Source organism: Rhinopithecus roxellana, chromosome 10 (assembly GCF_007565055.1).
Source record: "Rhinopithecus roxellana isolate Shanxi Qingling chromosome 10, ASM756505v1, whole genome shotgun sequence".
NCBI classification, from domain to species: domain Eukaryota; kingdom Metazoa; phylum Chordata; class Mammalia; order Primates; family Cercopithecidae; genus Rhinopithecus; species Rhinopithecus roxellana.
The window spans coordinates 9,514,850-9,534,698 of NC_044558.1; the positions used below are offsets into that span (position 1 = coordinate 9,514,850).

General features: G+C 43.8%; 1 protein-coding gene and 1 long non-coding RNA gene across 9 annotated transcripts in view; one reads left to right on the forward strand and one right to left on the reverse strand.

Annotated features, from left to right (window-relative positions):
* Positions 1-12,226, reverse strand: part of RESF1 (retroelement silencing factor 1) — a 28,711-nt gene extending 16,485 nt beyond the window's left edge. For 2 of the 7 annotated variants that reach the window (XM_030938354.1, XM_010370978.2), the window contains exons 1-3: positions 12,100-12,226; positions 10,726-10,820; positions 1,604-1,769 (exon numbers count right to left, since the gene is read on the reverse strand). The gene's annotated coding sequence lies outside the window, so the exon portion shown is untranslated. Of the gene's footprint in view, positions 1-1,603; positions 1,770-10,725; positions 10,821-11,694; positions 11,992-12,099 lie in introns of those variants that run through there. The other 5 variants (XM_030938357.1, XM_030938356.1, XM_030938358.1 and 2 more) reach the window with 5 other exon arrangements.
* A 103-nt stretch (positions 12,227-12,329) lies between these two features.
* LOC115899899 overlaps positions 12,330-19,849 on the forward strand; it is a 58,883-nt gene continuing 51,363 nt past the window's right edge. For both annotated transcript variants that reach the window (XR_004059483.1, XR_004059482.1), the window contains exon 1: positions 12,330-12,462. This is a non-coding gene — a long non-coding RNA (uncharacterized LOC115899899). The remainder of the gene's footprint in view (positions 12,463-19,849) is intronic.

Genomic DNA, 19,849 nt, shown 5'->3' on the forward strand with positions numbered 1-19,849 from the left:
CTCACCCCTCCCCCTCAACCAGGTGTACCCTTTTCAACCCTAGAGTTCAAAGGTGTAAGAAATAAATTCCTTTTCTTCATAAAGGCCCCTGTTTCAGTTACTCTGCTATAAGTAACAGAAATGGGCTAAGATAGACAATTGGTACCAGGAATCAGGAGCAGGGCTGAAAAGTCCCAACCCTTTAATCAGGCCTTGGTCTTTCAGGTGATCAGCCCTCCATTCTGAAACTAGGGGATGCCAGCCATAAGTCAACTCATTAGCATACCAAAAAAAAAAAATTATCACTTTGGAGATTGCACGAATTTTAGGACTTGTATGCCTGAAAACAGGGATAAAGACCAGAGATACATTTCATAATATCACAATCCAAAAGACAGAGAATGTCAGTCTGGATTTTAAAAACTATCCAACTATACGCTATTGTCTCCAGGACATACACTTTAGATCCAAAAACACAGACTGAAAGTAAAACAATGAAAAAATATCACACAAATAGCTCCAAGAAAGCTGGAATGCAGGCCAAGCGCGGTGGCTCACACCTATAACCCCAGAACTTTGGGAGGCCAAGGTGGGTGGATCACCTGAGGTCAGGAATTCGAGACCAGCCTGACCAACCTGGTGAAACCCCGTCTCCACTATATACAAAAAATCAGCTGGGCATAGTGGGTACATGCCCGTAATCCCTGCTACTTGGGAGGTTGAGGCAGGAGAATCACTTGAACCTGGGAGGCAGAGGCTGCAGTGAGCTGAGATTGTGCCACTGCACTCTAGCCTGGGCAACAAGAGTGAAACTCCGTCTCAACAAAAGAAAGTTGGAGAGCCTATACTAGTATCAGACAAAACAGACTAAAACAAAAAATGTTGATAAAAAGATGCATTCTATAATGATAAAAGGATCAACCCATCAAGATAACAATTACAAACATATATGCACTGCTGTCTAAAATGAAGGTTGTTGAGGTAGAAAGAATCTGATAAAGGTTTACTGGAGGCCAGATGTGAGGATCAATCTGGGAAGACATACCAACAGAGTTTGAAGTGTTCTGGAGTCCGCTACAAGTTGGAAGGCTTTCATAGGAAACTTTAGGAGAAGGGAGGGGGACTCCTAATACTCAAATTGTTGTTTCTCCTTGGAGGATACAATACTGAGGTTATAATCATTGGCTACTGATTGCAACATATAGGCTAAAATGTCTATGTGCAAGAAAACTTGCATCAATAAAACCTGATGATTTACAAATAAAAGCAGCACCCTTTTGAGTGTTAGGTTATGTATTGATCAGAATATCAATTTGAGGAATGCATAAGATACTCAAGGACAGGATGTCACCACCTTGTATCACAAGACCTCCCCAAAGCAGGTTAATCTGGAAGCCTGTTTACTTAAAACTGTCAAATGTGATCTGTAGGTTATTAATACCTAAGAGAGCATCAAAATACAAGAAGCAAAAACCACAATTCACCAATAAGAGTGGAAGACTTCAATTCCCTACTTTCAATAATGAATAGAACAAATAGGCGGAAAATCAACAAGGAAGTAGATGTCTTAAATTCCCACCCACATTCCCTTCCAGTGAGGGTGAAAGAAAAAGGCCCAGAGTACCTCAACATGTAGGTGGGTGACTAATTGTCCATTAGTTGACTTCTAGGTATAATTCTGCTTCTCTCCTGCAGATTACTGCGGATTGAATCCAATAGTACAAGTATTCTTGGAAGTTGTGAATTGCAAAAATTAATTTGTGAATCAGGAAATAATTAGAAGTAAACAGCTGCAAGAAAGCATAAATATAATTATGGATGTGGATTTTCATATCAAAGATCTCACTAAGATTAACAATATCTGTGAAAATTTAAAAATACTCTATATCCACACAATGCAAATAACTGAAAAGCTGTTAACCCAGCAGCTTCCTTTATTTGTAAATTGGGCTTACTACAGAAAATTACAAAGCAAAAAATAATCTAAATAATACCTATAAGGAATAACCATATACTATCCATGTTAAACACACATGCACAAGCACACATACACATGAATAGAAAGAACTATAAGAAAATAGACCTAGGCTGGGCACAGTGGCTCACGCCTGTAATCCCAAAACTTTGGGAGGCCAAGGTGGGCAGATTACTTGAGCTCAAGTTCGAGACTAGCCTGGGCAACACTGTGGTAGTGCAAGCCTGTATTCTCAGCTACTTGGGGGGCTGAGGCATTGGTTGAACCCAGGAGGTTGAAGCTGTGGTGAGCGGGAATCATGCCACTGCACTCCAGACTGTGCGACAGAGCAAGAAATGTCTCAAAAACAAAAGAAAACCAACCAAACCAGAAAATGAACCTAATACTGTGCATATGGCATGGTGGCCAGGTCTGCCGTAGGTCAGATAAAATAGCAAAAAATAGAATATGGAAGTATGAACTGAGTCACAGCAAGAATTTGTTTTTTGTTTTTTTTTTTTGAGACAGGGTCTCACTATGTCACCCAGGCTAGAGTGTAGTGGCATGATCTCAGCTCACTGCAACTCCGACTCCTTGGCTCTAACAATTCTCTCACCACAGCTTCGGCTAATTTTTTTTTTTGTTTTGTAGAGATGAGGTTTTGCCATGTTGCCTAGGCTGGTCTTGAACTCCTGAACTCAAGCGATCCACCTACCTCAGCCTAAGAATTGTTTTATATATAGGGGTTACCACTGGCCAGGTGTGGTGGCTCACACCTATAATCTCAGCATGCTGAGAGGCTGAGGCAGAGTCCAGCAGTTCAAAACCAGCACGGGCAACACAGTAAGACCCAGTCTCTACAAAAAAATAAAAATAAAAATCGAAACATTAGCTAGGTGTGGCGGTGCATGCCTATAGTCCCAGCTACTTGGGAGGCTGAGGTGGAAGGATTACTTGAGCATGGGAAATCGAGAGTGCAGTGGGCTATGGTAGTGCCACTATAATCCAGCCTGGATGGCACAGCAAGATCTGTCTCAAAAAAGGAAAAGTGGGTTGACAATTTATTAAAGGTAAGAGCAACATTATTAGAGTAAATCAAAGTACTATTAACAGCCAATACAACAGGCATAAAAAAGTCTTTCGGGCCAACCCAAAAGACACATGCCATCTAGATAATGTCTAGCAGGTTTCAGTGTTTTCTAAATAAACAAACATTATCTGAACACCACATTAAAGAGAAGTCCTAATGTAAACTTCTAAATGGGAAAAAGTCCTGACCCCTTCTGTTTCCTTTTCTATCTATGCCAACCACAGACACAGCATGATTTCATCTGTAAGCATTTCAGTACCTAAAACACATAGGACTTAAGAAATATATAATATACATTGAAATACTATTCTCATACCTAAAATATGTAAATTTGCTCTCGTATTTTAAATTGAAAATTTCCCTTATGGCTTTGTAAGTTCCGTCTCTTATGTTCCACAAAGCAAAGTTTATTTGAAGAGTATCCACTGACATGGTTAAATTGAGAAAAGTCTATTTTCCATTGAAAACCTGATTTGCAATATAAGCATTAGAAAAATTAGAGATACCTCTAGAAAGTTAACAAAACCACCACTACTAACAATTCAGTGTAAAAAGCCACTTTTCAGGAATTCCAAATGTAACACAATTTATTCAACCTGTACTAGCTCTGGCTTTCTGTATCCTTAGTTATAGAAAAAATTAGCCTATCAGTCCTTAAATAGGCTTTCTAGAATCCATTTTTCTAAGCCCAGATGGTCCTGGACCACAATGCAATGGTATGACTTAATAATTTTGACTTTACAATGATGCAAAAGTGATACAGGCATTCAGTAGAAATTGTACTTTGAATTTCGATCTTTTCCCAGGCCTGTGATAGGCAGTATGATATTCTTTCACACTGAGTGGTGGTAGCAAGCCACAGCACCCAGTCAGTCACGTGATCACGAGCATTAACAATCAACACAAAAAAAATCCCTCCTGCGGAGGCACGCTGGTGTTTTGGCGGGGTGGGGGGCGGGGGGCGGGGGCTGCCCCTCCCACAGCACCTTAAAACAAAACAAAACAAAAACGATCAATGGTGTACTGTGCTAGCTAAGTTTTTTTGGACGTTGTGTTTTCGCATCCCATCGTGTCTATAAAACCCCATTTCTGACTTTATTTTCTACTTAATATGGGTTATTGAGATGTAACTCCATCATAAGCTGAAGTACATCTGTACTATTATAAACAACTAACTTTTGAACATCTGTATGTAAAGAACTATGTGGAATGCTTTATATACTTTATCTCATTTAAATGTTACAACAAATTAACAAAGACTTGCAATCGTCCCTCTACAGCACAGTGGTTAGAAGGGGCAGAACAGTTCTCCACGCTTCTGTAAGTGCAGTCGGCAAAAGGCCAAATGGATTCATATATTACTAAATCCAACAGCAAAATCAAGATCAGTATCCTCAGCCCCACAGGATGACACCAAGTCAGATGAGAACACCAAACTGTGGCCATTTTATAGCCAGCAACTATACCTCCCAAGGTGGTAAAGTCCTATGCTCAATTAAAACCAAGGAAGCAGATGAGAAACAGCTTTGTGACTGTTTCTCACAGGGCTGCTTTTCTCTCACTTTGTTCTTGGAGGACCTGCAGGGTGTCCGGCCAGAATATGGGTCAGCCTGTGATTAAGACTAAGCTTTGCCTCCATGGTCTATGAGAAGAGCAAGTCATCAGGGTACCATGGTGAAGCTGTTCACCTACAACTCTGCCTTCCCATCTTTCATGTATCCAGCTACAAACTCTATTCAGAACCACAGGCCATCCGATCAGATACCCTAATCCATTGTACTTTGTCTTAAGCAACAATGGATTAAAAAGTGCCTGCAATGGTGATTCCCAGCAGGATGATCACACCTATTGTGGAGGACATACCGCAACGTTCCCCATGCAGAGCCAACTAAATATATCCCAACTACAAAGCTTCACCAGTGAGAGTGACAGGGCTTTCTCCCTTAAAAAGGAAGAAATAAATTGCTCTACTTTTTCTGACTCATTAACACAGGTACAGCATGAAGTGCTGGCAATCACATCTATCTTGACTGGCCAGCAGAAAGTTCAGACCAATGCAACAGACTATCATCATTCAGGCTAGAATATTGACACTAATCTGTTGTGCCTTCAGAGCAGAGATGCCACAGACAAATTTTAGACCATGTTTTATATTGTATTATTCCCTAAAATGGGAATTAAAGACAATAGAGAATACATGAAGTGGAAGCCACTTACCCCACCAGAATTCTGCCGAGTAATTCATTTTGGAGCCCTCTGGATACCCACCTCAAGCAAACATTTACTAGATCAAGCTTGTCCAATCTGCGGCCCATGGGCAGCATGCAGCCCAAGACGGCTTTGAATCAGGCCCAACACAGATTTATAAACATTCTTAAAACATAGAGAATTTTTTTTTGCAATTTTTTTTAAAGCTCATCGTCTACTGTTAGTGTATTTTATGTGTGGCTCCAGACAATTCCTCTTCCAAAGTGGCCTAGGGAAGCCAAAAGATTGGACACACGGTGTACTAGAGGTCTGGTGATCTTAAATATCTGAAAAGCGCTGACAAGTACCCCCAAGTACACATGACACATCAGTGTGTGGCAGGCGGGTACAAACCATATTAAGACAATACTGTGTTGAGGTAAAAACTGTATTCGAAGTATAAGTATCACTTCCTTTTTTTATTTTTATTGTTTTTGAGACAAAGTATCATTCGGTCACCAGGCTAGAGTGCAGTGGCGTGATCTTGGCTCATTGCAACCTCCACCTCCTGGCTTTAAGTGATTCTCCTGCCTCAACCTCCCCAGTAGCTGGGATTACAGGTAGCGCCACCACACCCAGCTAATTTTTGTATTTTTAGTAGAGATGGTGTTTCACCATGTTGGCTAGGAAGTATTGCTTCTTATAATAGGAGTAAGCCAATTTTCGGCCACTGAAGATAGACAAAAGGCCTTCAGTGGAACAGAAGAGTTCCTCTAAAGCATGCAGTTGAGGGTAGTTGTCCAGGTTCTTGGCATCTTAAAGAAGAATTGAACAAACTACACAAGCAAGACAGCCAAAGCAGAGATTTATTTTAAAGTAGAGTACACTCTACAGGGTGGGAACAGATGCAGCAAGTGGCTCAAGACAGTCAGTTACAGAATTTTCTGCAGTTTAAATACTCTCTAGAGGTTTCCCATTGATTCACTTTATGTAAGTGAAGTAGTGGCCAGCCACTAGCCTGATTGGTTGTGGGAGGGGACCAATTCAGAGGTACTTTCATTTTCTGACTGCCACTCAGCAACTTCCACGCAGAAAAAGGAGGGGTTGAAAAGGGAGTAGTCGGCAGGGAGCAGTGGCTCACGCCTGTAATTCCAGCACTTTTGAGAGGCAGAGGCACGCTGATCACTTGAGGTCCGGAGTTCGAGACCAGCCTGGCCAACATGGTGAAACCTCGCCTCTACCATAAATACAAAAATTAGTGCGGCGTGGTGGCGAGTGCCTGTAATCCTAGCTACTTTGGAGGCTGAGGCAGAAGAATTGGAGGCGGGGGTTGCAGTGAGCCAAGATCACACCACTGCACTCCATCCTGGGCAACAGGGTGAGACTCTGTCTTAAAAACAAACAAAAAACAAAATGACAAAACTACAATAAATAAGACCATATAGTACTGACACAGGACAGGCATTGATCAATGGAATAGAACCTAGAACCCAGAAGTAAACCTTCACACTTATGGTCCCTAGTAAGGAATGAGAAGAATCTAGGATACCTTAAAAACTTACAACTTGACAATCCAAAGACAACACAAATTTAAGGCCAAAGGTTTTGAATAGATACTTCTCCAAAGAAATCAATATGCACATACAAAGATGCTTAACATCACTAATCATCAGGGAAATGCAAATCACAATCACAATGAGCGACCACTTCAGGCTCACTTTAACGGCTATAAAAGTTAACTATGGATGTAGACAAATGAGGACTCTAAAACACTGCTTTATAAAATGGTGCATGTCTATTCACAATAGCAAAGACCCAGAATCAACCTAAATGCCCATCAATGGTAAACTGGATAAAGAAAACAGTACACATACACTAGGGAATACTATTCAGCCATAAAAAAAAATGAGATCATGTCCTTTGTAGGTGCTTGGAGCTGGAGGACATTATCCTTAGCAAACTAACACAGGAAACCAAATATTGCATGCTTTCACGTAAGTGGGAGCTAAATGCTGAGAACACATGGACATGTAGAGGGGACTAACACACTGGGACCTACAGGCGGGCGAAGGGTGGGAGAAGGGGGAGGATTCAAAAAAAAACAACTAATTGGGTACTAGGCTTAATACCTGAGTGATGAAATAATCTGTACAACAAACTCCCATGACACAACTTTACTATATAATAAACCTACACACGTACCCCCAAACGTAAAACAGAAGTTAAATAAAAAATAAAAATAAAACGGTAAATCTACTTTGGATAACAGTCGGGCAGTTCCTCAAAATGTTAAACAGTTATCATAACCAAGGAATTCCACTCCTAGGTATTTACCCAAAAGAATTGAAAACATATGAATGATCATAGCTGCACTATTCATAGTAGCCAAGAGTGAAAACATGTCAAAGGTCTGTTAACTGACGGAAGAATAAGCAAAAGTGGCATTTCCATACAATGGAATATTTGGCAATAAAAACGAATGAAGTAACATACATGTGTTAACATAAATGAGCCTTGAAAACATGCTGGGAAAAACAACATCACACCACATATTATGACTTTAGTTACGTGAAATGTTCAGAATATGCAAACCTACGAAAATAGATTAATGGTTACCTGGGGAAAGGTGCATTGGAGAAAATGGGGAGTTACCACTATTGAGTATGGAGGTATTTTGGGGGTCAATAAAATGTTCTTAAATTGATAGTGGTGATGGGTACACAATTCTGAATATACTAAAAACCACTGAAACTGTACACTGGGTGTAAATGGGTGAATCAATGGCTTATAAATTTTATCTCTAACTACAGCTACAAAAGGCATGCTCTGAACAACTTGAAGCTGCTTGCATATATATCTGGAGACGTCAGGGCTGCCCAGTGGAGAGATGGTCTGCCTGAGAACCAAGGCAGAGGACAGCAGAGCTCAAAGATACAGTGTCACAAATCTTTAAAACTTTCCTTCAGATTTAGAGCCTGGATCTATCAAAACCCAAAGGTTCTGATCCGTGAACCTTTTTTTTTTTTTGAGACACAGTCTCGCTCTGTCGCCCAGGCTGGAGTGCAGTGGTGTGATCTCAGCTCACTGCAACTTCCCCCTCCTGGGTTCAAGTGATTCTCCTGTCTCAGCCTCCTGAGTAGCTGGGACTATAGGCACATGCCACCAGACCCAGCTAATTTTGGGGTTTCACCTTGTTAGCCAGGGTGGTCTCAATTTCCTGACGTCATGATCCACCTGCCTTGGCCTCCCAAAGTGCTGGGATTACAGGCATGAGCCACTGCGACTGGCCCATGAACTTTATTTTCTGAGACAGTCTCACTCTGTCACCCGAGCTAGAATACAGTGGTGCAATCTCGGCTCACTGCAACCTCTGCCTCCCGGGTAGCTGGGATTACAGGCATGTGCCATCACACCAAGCTAATTTTTTGTACTTTTAGTAGAGACGGGGTTTCACCATGTTGGCCAGGCTGGTCTCCAACTCCTGACCTCAGGTGATCTGCCCACCTTGGCCTCCCAAAGTGCTGGGATTACAGGTGTGAGCCACCACGCCCGGCCCTGCTCCATGAACTTCAAAAGTATGTCATCTAATGAATTCTCCTTTGGGGCTTGGAAAATAATAATCCCCTTATGGCTTCTGTTTCTTGAAACTTAACTGGACAATACAATTTCTTTTAATACACTTTGTCATTTTAATCACAAGACTTTATTTACAAACGAAACCTTGTAATTTGATACATCAAAAGAATCTAAGTTACTGTCATTAAATCTTTGCAATCATGAAAACCAGGAGCATAAAATGTATAGTTCCAATCTCACTTGAAATATTTACCTCAACAGCCTCCAACTTTGCTCTTCATGTACAAATACACTTAAGGTATTAGGAATAGTATAAGTATTGCATGGTTGCCACCCAACAAAGCATTTAGAATTCCTCAAGATCCAAGATTCTTTCTTCACAACCTCCTTCCAAAGTGAATTGTTAACTTGCGTATTTATAGCCAGGGTTGGTCGACTGTTCTCCTGGACTTACCTCAAAATGAATATACTCCCTGTCTGTTTTACAGAATAGAGTGTGCCTCTAATGGGGAAGGGAGGGAGGCCTGATTAGATTCTTGAAATTCACCTTCATAAATACCTTTCTTTTTTTTTTAAAGACAGAGTCTTGCTCTGTTACCCAGGCCCACAGTGCGATGGGGTGACCTCAGGTCACTGTAACCTCTGCCTCCCGGGTTCAGCCACTCGAGTAGCTAGGATTACAGGCGTGTGCCACCATGCCTGACTCATTTTCGTATTATTAGTAGAGACAGGGTTTCGCCATGTTGGCCAACTTGAGTCCAGAGCTGGTCTCGAACTCCTGGCCTCAAGTGATCTGCCCACCCCAGCCTCTTAAAGTGCTGGCATTGTAGACACGAGCCACCACACCTGGCCTACAAATAAGTTTTAAGCAACATTAAATCAATTCCCTAAGCATTTGAGCTCCAACTATCTCCAAGACACTGATAATCTAGGAGGGAAGACAGATTCCTGTACAATCACAGAGATAATGTAGAAGAACAAAGCTTTGGGGCAAGTTTGTCCTGCCTAGGAACTCAGTGGAGGCATTTTTTATTTCAAACAACACTGCAGGTAAATCCAGATGTGGACCAGTAAGTGACGGATACTTGCTAACAAAACAGGACCTACAAAAAAGAGAATCTAAGAGGATCTACAGTGATGGGTTTAATCAACAAAAAGCTCATGAAGTTAGAGCTTAAATGAACCAGCTGAATTTCTGCTAAGACAGCATTACATGTCCCAGGCCACAAAATCTATTTCCTCTAACACGACAATAGCTAACATTTATTGGGCACTCACCATGTTTCAAGAGCTGTTTAACTGTGATATGCATGAAACTCCTGAAACTCTACCATAACAATCCTATGACATTAGTACTTTTCCCCATTTTATAGATGAGAAAACAGGCAGAGGTTTATTTTTCCAGGGTTGTACAGATACTGCTGAGTGCTACAGCCAAGATCTGAACCAAAGCAGTGTGGTTACAGGGACCATGATCTTTATCACTAGGTGAGACTTCCTAAGACATTTTGTGGTTACAGATGAAAGCCCTGGACATGCCCACTTTGGCTGTACGGGATGCATCCTTCCAGAGTGGTGCTCTGTGCCACATTCCCCTATGTGCCACCAACAGTAATAAAATATAGTAAAAACAATCAAATAAGAAACACAGCACAGACAGAAGCAGACCTCTGCCCAGGTAACTTCCACTACAATCACCTTACCACAGACCTCTTTGCTATTGCGCTAAGATTAACAACTGATTTTTCAGTACTGTGCCGACATTTCTTCTTCTCAAGCTTTGTTGTCAAATCCATTGAGTCCCACAGTTTAATTTTTAACCAATGTTGATTCATTGAGCTAGTAATTTTAATTCGGTAACAGGTAAATTACTCCATAGTTACGTGTGAATAACTGCCTGGTTAAATCAGGGTGGGTTTCTTAGAGGTGATATACTTACCGTTAAGCACAACTTTAGTCTTTAATTATCGTGTATGTTCCCATTTCACTCCAAACACATCAGTTCCCCTCCACACAGTATTTACTTCTTTGGTCCTAGGGACAACAAGAAACGTTTTATAATAAAAGAGGACATGCTAATGTGTTTACTAGATATGACACTGCTGTGCAAAACTGTTTTCTTTTAAGGCTGCACAGAAAGCATGCTAACTTTACTGAATTCTTATTAAGTGTCCTAAGTAACAGAAATAGAAACTAGGTCTAGCCTGAAAATACCATTCACTTAAGTCAGAATCTATGTGCGCTCCTCTAGGTCGGCTATTGTAGTATCATTGCAAAACAGTAACACTTTATCTCTGCACTTGTCTTTATTGGATTACTGTTATTTAACAGAAAAAAATCCGACTGCACAGGGAAAAAAATCTAAAACTTTAACATACATGCACATTAACAATGAATGAAACATGATTAAAGCTAACATATTTAGCAGAAAAATACAATCTCCAAACAAGCTCTGCGGCCCGCCTACTGAGATGCATCGGCCCCCCACAAAACGAAAACGCGCCTCAAGCTCATACACATCCTTGTCTTAAGACGGTTATGCACTCGATGCACTACAAATTGTTTCCACGGAAATTATTCCCCGAAAGTTTGCTGCTAAACTCAGGACCCTAAGGACGTTTGCTTAGGGAATCCGTGTCCCTCGAGAACACCTAAGATGGGTACGCGTTTGTGCATTTAAAAATGCCTCAAGGAACTAACTATTGCAGAGGAACAGAAAGCATCGCCGGCGCAGAAGCGTTCGCGGACCACTTGGAGACAGATGCCAGTACAGCAATTCTGTTCCAGGAGGCTTCGACTTAAGAGGGCAGGGGAGGAGGAGAACGCTCGGGAAATAGGAAAACAAAGATTTTTTTTTCCACTCCAGTGACAGGAAAGCCTTAAAAATATAAGCAGCCCTCATACCCACCCGCCTCACCAGCCGCGCCTCGCAGTTCAACAAAACGCGTCCTCGCCCTCGCCACTCGCGACCTCTACCGCGCAGAGCTAGGCAATGAGGGAAAACAGCCAGCGAGGCCCGCCCTCCGGTGCAAGGCTCGGCGTCCGCAGAGGCCCAGGGCCGACCCCAGTACGGCGGGCAGAAGCGAGCGCGGTGGCCGAGCCCAGCTCCGGGCGGCGGACGGCGGGACGCGCGAGCCGGCGGGTCCCGAGGCCCGGGTTCCGGGGCCGCCTGCGACTGCGTTCTCGCCGCAGAACAAAAGCGCTCCGCGCCGCGCGCCGGCCCCGGCCGTGAGCGCCTCTGGCTCCCGGTCCCCGCCCCGCCTGCACCCCGGAAGGCGAAGGAGGGACCTCGGGGTGCTCGCCTAACACTTACCGACAAGGGAAAAGGACCACCCCACCAAGCAGGGGTAAAGCCAGCGGCCTCCCGGGCCCCAGAGTTTAAGTCAAGTGGGGTCCGCCTCCAGGGGCGGGTCGAGGAGCCAGGCCCAGGATCCAGGAACAGCTAGGCCCCGCCTCACGCCCGAGGCGGTGTCTGCAAGGGCCGCGCCGCCGCGGTCCTAGTGCCACCCGAGAAGCCGCGGAACGGGCCCGCGGATCGCAGCAGGGTTTGCAGAGCGCTTTCATCTGCCCGACGCGGAAATCTCCCGCAGCGATCTTCTACCTTTAACGGGCAGCCGCAGCACCCAGAAGGCATGTTAAAGAGAGATTGAGAACCGCCAGCAAAACTACTGATTCAGTAGGTTTGGGGTGGGGGCTGAAAATGTGCATTTCTAACAAGTTCCTGAGACCGACTGTTGCTGCTGGCCTCAGGACCAATGTTTTCTATAAAGCGCATGGGAGTCAGAGTGCACCCAAGAGATTGTTAACCCTTAAAAAAAAAAAGAAAAAAAATCAACAGCTTAGAGGCAAATAAGTGTGAAAGACAGTGGGTAATCTATTTGGGGCTTCTGAAAGTCCCTGAGGAAAGTTGACTTTGGAGACCAGATCACAAAGCACGACCTCTTAATTGCCAACCTTTTGTTATAGATTAACTCCCTTATTTTCTTGTTCCCAGCTCAGACCAGATAGCATCTGAGTTACAATACGCCTTGAATAAGATAAATGACCCCTTGACTATTACATCCTTAATGTGGAATGTTAAATAGACCCTTCCCAAAAAGAAACACTGGCTAGAACCAATTAAATTGCTATACGTTAACCTTCTATGGAAAATGTTGACATCCTGTTAAGCTTCCCAGACCCTGCCTGTATAAACGACCCTCAGACTTCTCGCTTTCGAAGCACTGACCCCCATCTTTTGGAGTCTGTGGCCTACCAGGTCGCCGTCCTCAAAATTTGCCCTCAAATAAACCAATATTTAATCATATTGCTCGAATCTCATTATTAAGGTTTACATAAGCGTTTACTCAGTAATGAAGGTTGCAACCAGGATAGCAAATCAGAGATTGTGCCACTGGAGAGGAGCAAGGGAGCTTATGTTTATAGGAATTTATTTGTTACATAAATTGTCAGATTATTTCACTGGTGGATTAAACGAAGAAGTCTTTAATCAGTAGTAGAAGGGTGCATTTGCGTCTGTCAGAAACAAAACAAAAAAAACTATATACAGAATATTCTTTTGTGTGTGTGTGTGTGTGTGACAGTCTCGCTCTGTCGCCCAGGCTGGAGTGCAGTGGCGTGATCTCGGCTCACTGCAAGCTCCGCCTCCCGGGTTGACGCCATTCTCCTTCCTCAGCCTCCCGAATAGCTGGGACTACAGTCGCCCGCCACCACGGCCAGCCAATTTTTTGTATTTTAGTAGAGATGGGGTTTCACCGTGTTAGCCAGGATGGTTTCGATCTCCTGACCTCGTGATCCGCCCGCCTCAGCCTTCCAAAGTGCTGGGATTACAGGCGTGAGCCACCGTGCCCGGCCGGAATATTCTTAAAGATTGGGGGTGGCCAGGCGCCCTGGTTCAGGCCTGTAATCCCAGCACTTTGTATCCCGCGCGTCCGTGTGAAGAGACCACCAAACAGGCTTTGTGTGAGCAACAAGGCTGTTTATTTCACCTGGATGCAGGTGGGCTGAGTTAGAAAAGAGAGTCAGCAAAGGGTGGTGGGATTATCTTTAGTTCTTACACGTTTTGAGATAGGCAGTGAAGTTGGGAGCAATGCTTTGCCGGCAGCGGGTGGATCTCACAAAGTACATTCTCAAGGGTGGGGAGAATTACAAAGAACCTTCTTAAGGGTGGGGGAGATTACAAAGAACCTTCTTAAGGGTGGGGGAGATTACAAAGTACTTTGATCAGTTAGGGTGGGGCAGAAACAAATCACAATGGTGGAATGTCATCAGTTAAGGCTATTTTCACTTTTGTGGATCTTCACTTGCTTCAGGCCATCTGGATGTATACTGCAGGTCACAGGGGATATGATGGCTTAACTAAGTCTTGGAGGCCTGACAATTTGGGAGGCTGAGGCGGGTGAATCACTTGAAACCAGGAGTTTGAGACCAACCTGGCCAACATGGTGAAACCCTGTCTCTACTAAAAATACAAAAATTAGCGAGGCGCGGTGGTGGGCGCCTGTAATTCTTAGCTACTCCCGAGGCTGAGGCAGGAGAATTGCTTAAACCCATGAAGCAGAGGTTGCAGTGAGCTGAGATCCTGCCATTGCACTCCAGTGTGGGCCACAGAGTCTGTCTCATGAAACAAAACAAACAAAAAAAGATTGGGGATTGGGCGTGGTGACTTATGCCTGTAATCCCAGCACTTTGGGGTGGATCACTTGAGTCCAGGAGTTTGAGACCACCCTGACCAACATGGTGAACCCCATCTCTACAAAAAATATACAAAAAACAAACAAAATTAGCCAGGAGTGGTGGCATGAGCCTGTAGTCCCAGCTACTTGGGAGGCTGAGATGGGGGGATCACTTGAGCTTGGGAGGCAGAGGTTGCAATGAGTCAAGATTGAGCCACTGAACTCTAGCCTGGGTGACAAAGTAAGAGCCTGTCACAGAAAAACAATAATAATAATATTGAGACCAGCTTTCTTGGGTTGTGTGTTGTTGAGAAAACGGTTGTGTTAGATGTGAATTCTAAATTTCTGTTCAAAGAATCAGTATGTCAGTATGTTCAGTTCTTTGCCTTCTACTTTTAAACTTAACTTCCTTGTAAAGCAACCTTTTTCGATCACCTGCTCCACCCTGACTCATTTCAGTCACCTGCTCCACCTTGACTCTGTAATGCCCAGACCCGCGTTGACCCAAAAGCAACCACCAGAGTCCAGAGACAAAGCCAAGCGGCAGGGATCGCTTTATTTCGAGTTCGAACCCGGATCTCTCCGGCCAGGTGTCAGATCCTAGGGAGAGATCCCGAGCTCGGTGCTTTGCCGTCTTTTATAGTCAGACACAAACAAGTTACAGCAAGTTACAAAGTCACTGGGGATTTTTACAGTTGTAGGTTTACAATTGGCTGACATTTAAAGTTGAACATTAGTCAGTTGTTCATTGGTTCCCGCCCTTTGACCAAACCACAAACGGCCGTTGCTCTGCTAGGGACTTTCCAGATAACTTTGTTGTTTTTGCATTAAGGGGAGTTTCCTGACTTTTTCTGACCTCTGATGTTCAGCATTTTTCCACTTCTCAACTCATTCTGATTACATGCTCCACCCTGACTCATTCCGATTTCCTGGGCTGCCTTAACCATTTTTCTTGCCAAACCACTCACCCCATCACTCTCTTTAAATTAGCCAATCGGAATTAGTTTAGCTTGTGCGGTCTAGCCCTAGCCAACACGGGAAGGACAGAGCAGCAGGGGCCACGTGCGTCAGGAATAAGAACCCCTTCCCTTCCCTTGCCCAGGTGTGCGCTCACAATTGCTCCATCTGTGAAGGTGCACCCTTCTATAGAAGTACGTTGCCGCCGGGCACAGTGGCTCACGCCTGTAATCCCAGCACTTTGGGAGGCCGAGGCGGGCAGATCACGAGGTCAGGAAATCGAGACCATCCTGGCTAAAACGTTGAAACCCCCTCTCTACTAAAAAATACAAAAAATTAGCTGGACGTGGTGGCGGGTGCTTGTGGTTCCAGCTACTCAGGAGGCCGAGGTAGGAGAATGGAGTGAACCCGGGAGGTGGAGCTTGCAGTGAGCTGAGATTGCACCACTGCACTCCAGCCTGGGTGACAGAGCAAGACTCCGTCTCAAAAAAGAAAAGAAACAAATGTACATTGCCTTGCTGAGAATTAAGATGATTTTATATTCGAGTGCTATTTCTTTTGCAGTGCTGAAACTTTATTTATAACAGTTGTTTGTGGAGGAAATATTTTTCACAGTTCCTTTGTGGCCCTCAAAGTTTAGCAGCAGCTCAGCCTGGAGTCAGTAGCCCGAGATGGAGTCACTGATACCAAGCCTGGAAAATTGCTAAGCTGCATAAGGAGACTTTTTTTTTTCTCACGCTATTGCAGTAAGGACAACATTCATTAATGCAGAGGAATCTTTTCAAAGAAAAGGAAATAGACGTAGGGATTTTATAGGAGGAAGTAAACAAGGAAATCTTGTCTGAATGATTAAGGGATGAGAAAGAGTAGAGGTGGTTAGTTAGTGCTTGTGATACAAGAGGGCAGACTATTCCTTTGCCCTTGAGGTTTGTTGATTTTGGTTTTTAATTTTTGTAGTCTTCAATATCTGTGGTATCCATCACCATCACTACCTCCTCTATATGGATCTCCATAATCTTTTCCACCATAATCTCCCCTCCCACCATCATCTCCTCTGCCTTGGAAACCTCCTCTACCACTTCCACCCCACCTCTTCCTCACTACCCTTCTCCCTCTCCCCTATTTCCCCATCCTCCTCCACCCAGCCACCTCTTCCACCTTCACCCCCACAGCCTCTTCTACTACCACCTCCAGCTCTACCACCACCACCCCAACCACCCCTTCCGCCACTACCTTGTATCTTTTGCCAAGGGGGCATTTCAGAGGGTGGTGGTTCAATTCCATCTCAAAAAAAAAGTTTGTTAACTTTTTTTTTTGAGATGAAGTCTTGCTGTGTCGCCCAGACTGGAGTGCAGTGGCAAAATCTCAGCTTACTGCAACCTCCACCTCCCAGGTTAAGCAGTTCTCTGCCTCAGCCTCCCGAGTAGCTGGGATTATAGGCACCTGCCACCAGGCCCAGCTAATTTTTTTGTATTTTTAGTAGAGATGGGGTTTCACCATCTTGGCCAGGCTTGTCTTGAACTGCTGACCTTGTGATCCACCTGACTTGGCCCGCCTTGGCCTCCCAAAGTGCTGGGGTTACAGGTGTGAGCCACCGCAACCAGTCAAGGCTTGTTAACTCTTAAACTTATAAAATATGTTTTAGAACATATTTTAATGACATCTTTAACATATCTATAGTAAAAATTATGTTGGTTTGCAAAAAAAAAAAAACGCCTAAGTTGTAAATGAGGTCATTAGTTCTTTTTCTTTCCTTGATTGCTCACTATAATCTGTTTCCCCTTCTTCTTCTTCTTCTTCTTCCTTTTTTGAGATGGAGCCTCACTCTGTCATCCAGACTGGAATGCAGTGGCATGATCTTGGCTCACTCCAACCTCCGCCTCCCAGCTTCAAGCGATTGTCCTGCCTCAGCCTCCCAAGTAGCAGGGATTACAGGACTGCACCACTACACCTGGCTAATTTTTGTATTTTTAGTAGAGATGGGGTTTCACCATATTGTTCAGGCAGGTCTAGAATTCCTGACCTCAAGTGATCTGCTTGCCTCAGCCTCCCAAAGTTCTGGGATTACAGGTGTGAGCCACTGTGCCAGGCCTCCCCTTCTTTGTTTGTTTCCCCTTCTTATTAGTAAAAGTTAGCTGGGTACAAAGTCACTTTGTATGTAGTCACTTGGAATGTAAGTAGAGATTACATTCCCCCAAGTCTCTCTTGCAGCTAGATGTTTTCAAGTTTCAGTTCTCACAGTGACTATAAGCAGAAATGTTATATGCAACTTCTGTCTAAAGGAATGGCTTACCGTGAAACTCTTCTTACATTTACTTGGATTGGAATGTGGAAATGGCAGTAACTTAATTTCAACCTTGCAAAAAAAAAAAAAAAAAAAAAAAAAAAAAAAAGATAACTCCTGAGGGCAGGAACTCGTCTCTGTTTTTTTGACCATAAACCTCTTTGGTAGTTTGGTAGAGCCCATGGACACCTTCTTAGAATAATCTTTTTTTTTTTTTGAGAAGGAGTCTTGCTCTGTCGCCCCAGGCTGGAGTGCAATGGCGCAATCTCAGCTTACTACAACCCCTGCCTCCCAGGTTCAAGCAATTCTTGTGCCTCAGCCTCCCCAAGTAGCTGGGATTACAGGCATGGGCCACCATGCCTGGCTCATTAGAGGCAGGGTTTCACCATGTTGGCCAGGCTGGTCAGAAACTCCTGACCTCAAGTGATCTGCCTGTCTCGGTCTCCTAACTTGCTAGGATTATAGGCGTGAGCCACCATCCCGACCAGAATAATCTTTTGAATGCATAAAATAAAATATGTGAGATTACAAAGGAAATTAATTCAAAATGAAAGTTATCAAATATTTTTACAAAATCAAATGTGTAAGCTGTGGTAAGGCTCTGTTTCCCCACCCAAATCTCACCTTGAATTATAATCCCTATAATTCCCATATGTCAAGAGAGAGACCAGGTGGAGGGAATTGGATTATGGGAGTGGTTCCCCCATGCTGTTCTCTTGATATTGAGTGAGTTATCTTGAGATTTGATGGTTTTATAAGGGACTCTTCCCCCTTTGCTCAGCACTTCTTCCTGCCACCTTGTGAAGAAGGTGCCTTGCTTCCCCTTCTGCCGTGATTGTAAGTTTCCTGAGGCCTCCCCAGCCGTGTGGAACTGTGAGTCAATTAAATCTCTTTTCTTTATAAATTACCCAGTCTCGGGCAGTTCTTTATAGCAGTGTGAAAACGGACTAATACAGTATTTATACATTTCTTTAAAGGGGAGAAGGTATGTGGGAAGGAGGGGGTAGGGTGGTGAGGCAAATGGTTATACTTTTGTGGGACTATTAATTAATTAGAGCTCAGTAAATCTACATTTTATACAAGATAAGGTGAATATTCAGAGAAAAAGGGAGTAGAGGAAGAATCAATTATGCAAACGTCTCAGGGTAGGTGGAGGAATGATTTGTTCTGCACCTGGGAAGATAAGCTTGTAATTGACATTATCAGTGTGACTCTAGCAAACTTTAGTTTTAGGAGCTACACTTAGATGGTACACCTAAAGTTACAATGGACATTTTCTTCTTTTATGGGAGGATGTACATCTTGAAAGGTTTTGAGGCCAGCAAAGAGTTTACTTGGGAAAAATTTATGAGGGCCATCATCTGGAGATGTATGAGGCCTTCTGCCTTTCTGAGAGGGTCTGGGTAATGTGTGATGCTTTGACACCAAGTCATAAAGTAATAGCTATCTATTTGGGATAAGGATAGCAGTGCTGCATGACCCAGTCTTTAGGCATAACTTTCCCTTTGCATAACAAGTTTGGGGGTCCTAAGATGTTTTATTTCTCCTTTACAAGTCACAGGGACTGCTCAGCTGAATGAGCCCTGCTTCCAACCATCTCTCAACTTTGAATCATCACCTCAGCCTTGTTTTTTTGTTTTTTTTAATTGGGATGAGGTCTCACTCTGTTGCCAGGCTGGAGTGCAGTGGTAAAATTACGGCTCACTGCAGCCTCAATCTCCCAGGCCCAAGAGATCCTCCCACCTCACCCTCCAGGGTAGCTGGGACCACAGGTGTGTGCTAGCACGCCTGGCTAATTTTTGTATTTTTTTGTAGAGATGTGGTTTTACTATGTTACCCAGATTGGTCTTGAACTCCTAGGCTGAAGTGATCCACCCACCTCAGCCTCTAAAAGTGCTATGATTACAGGTGTGAGCTACTGTGCCTCGCCCACTTAAGCCTTTTTTTTTTTGAGACGGAGTCTCACTCTGTTGCCCAGGCTGGAGTGCACTGGCACAGTCTCAGCCCACTGCAACCTCTGCCTCCCGGGTTCAAGCTGTTCTCCTGCCTCAGTCTCCTGAGTAGCTGGGACTATAGGTCTAGGCAACCATGCCTGGCTAATTTTTGCATTTTTAGTAGACACAGGGTCTCACCATATTGGTCAGGCT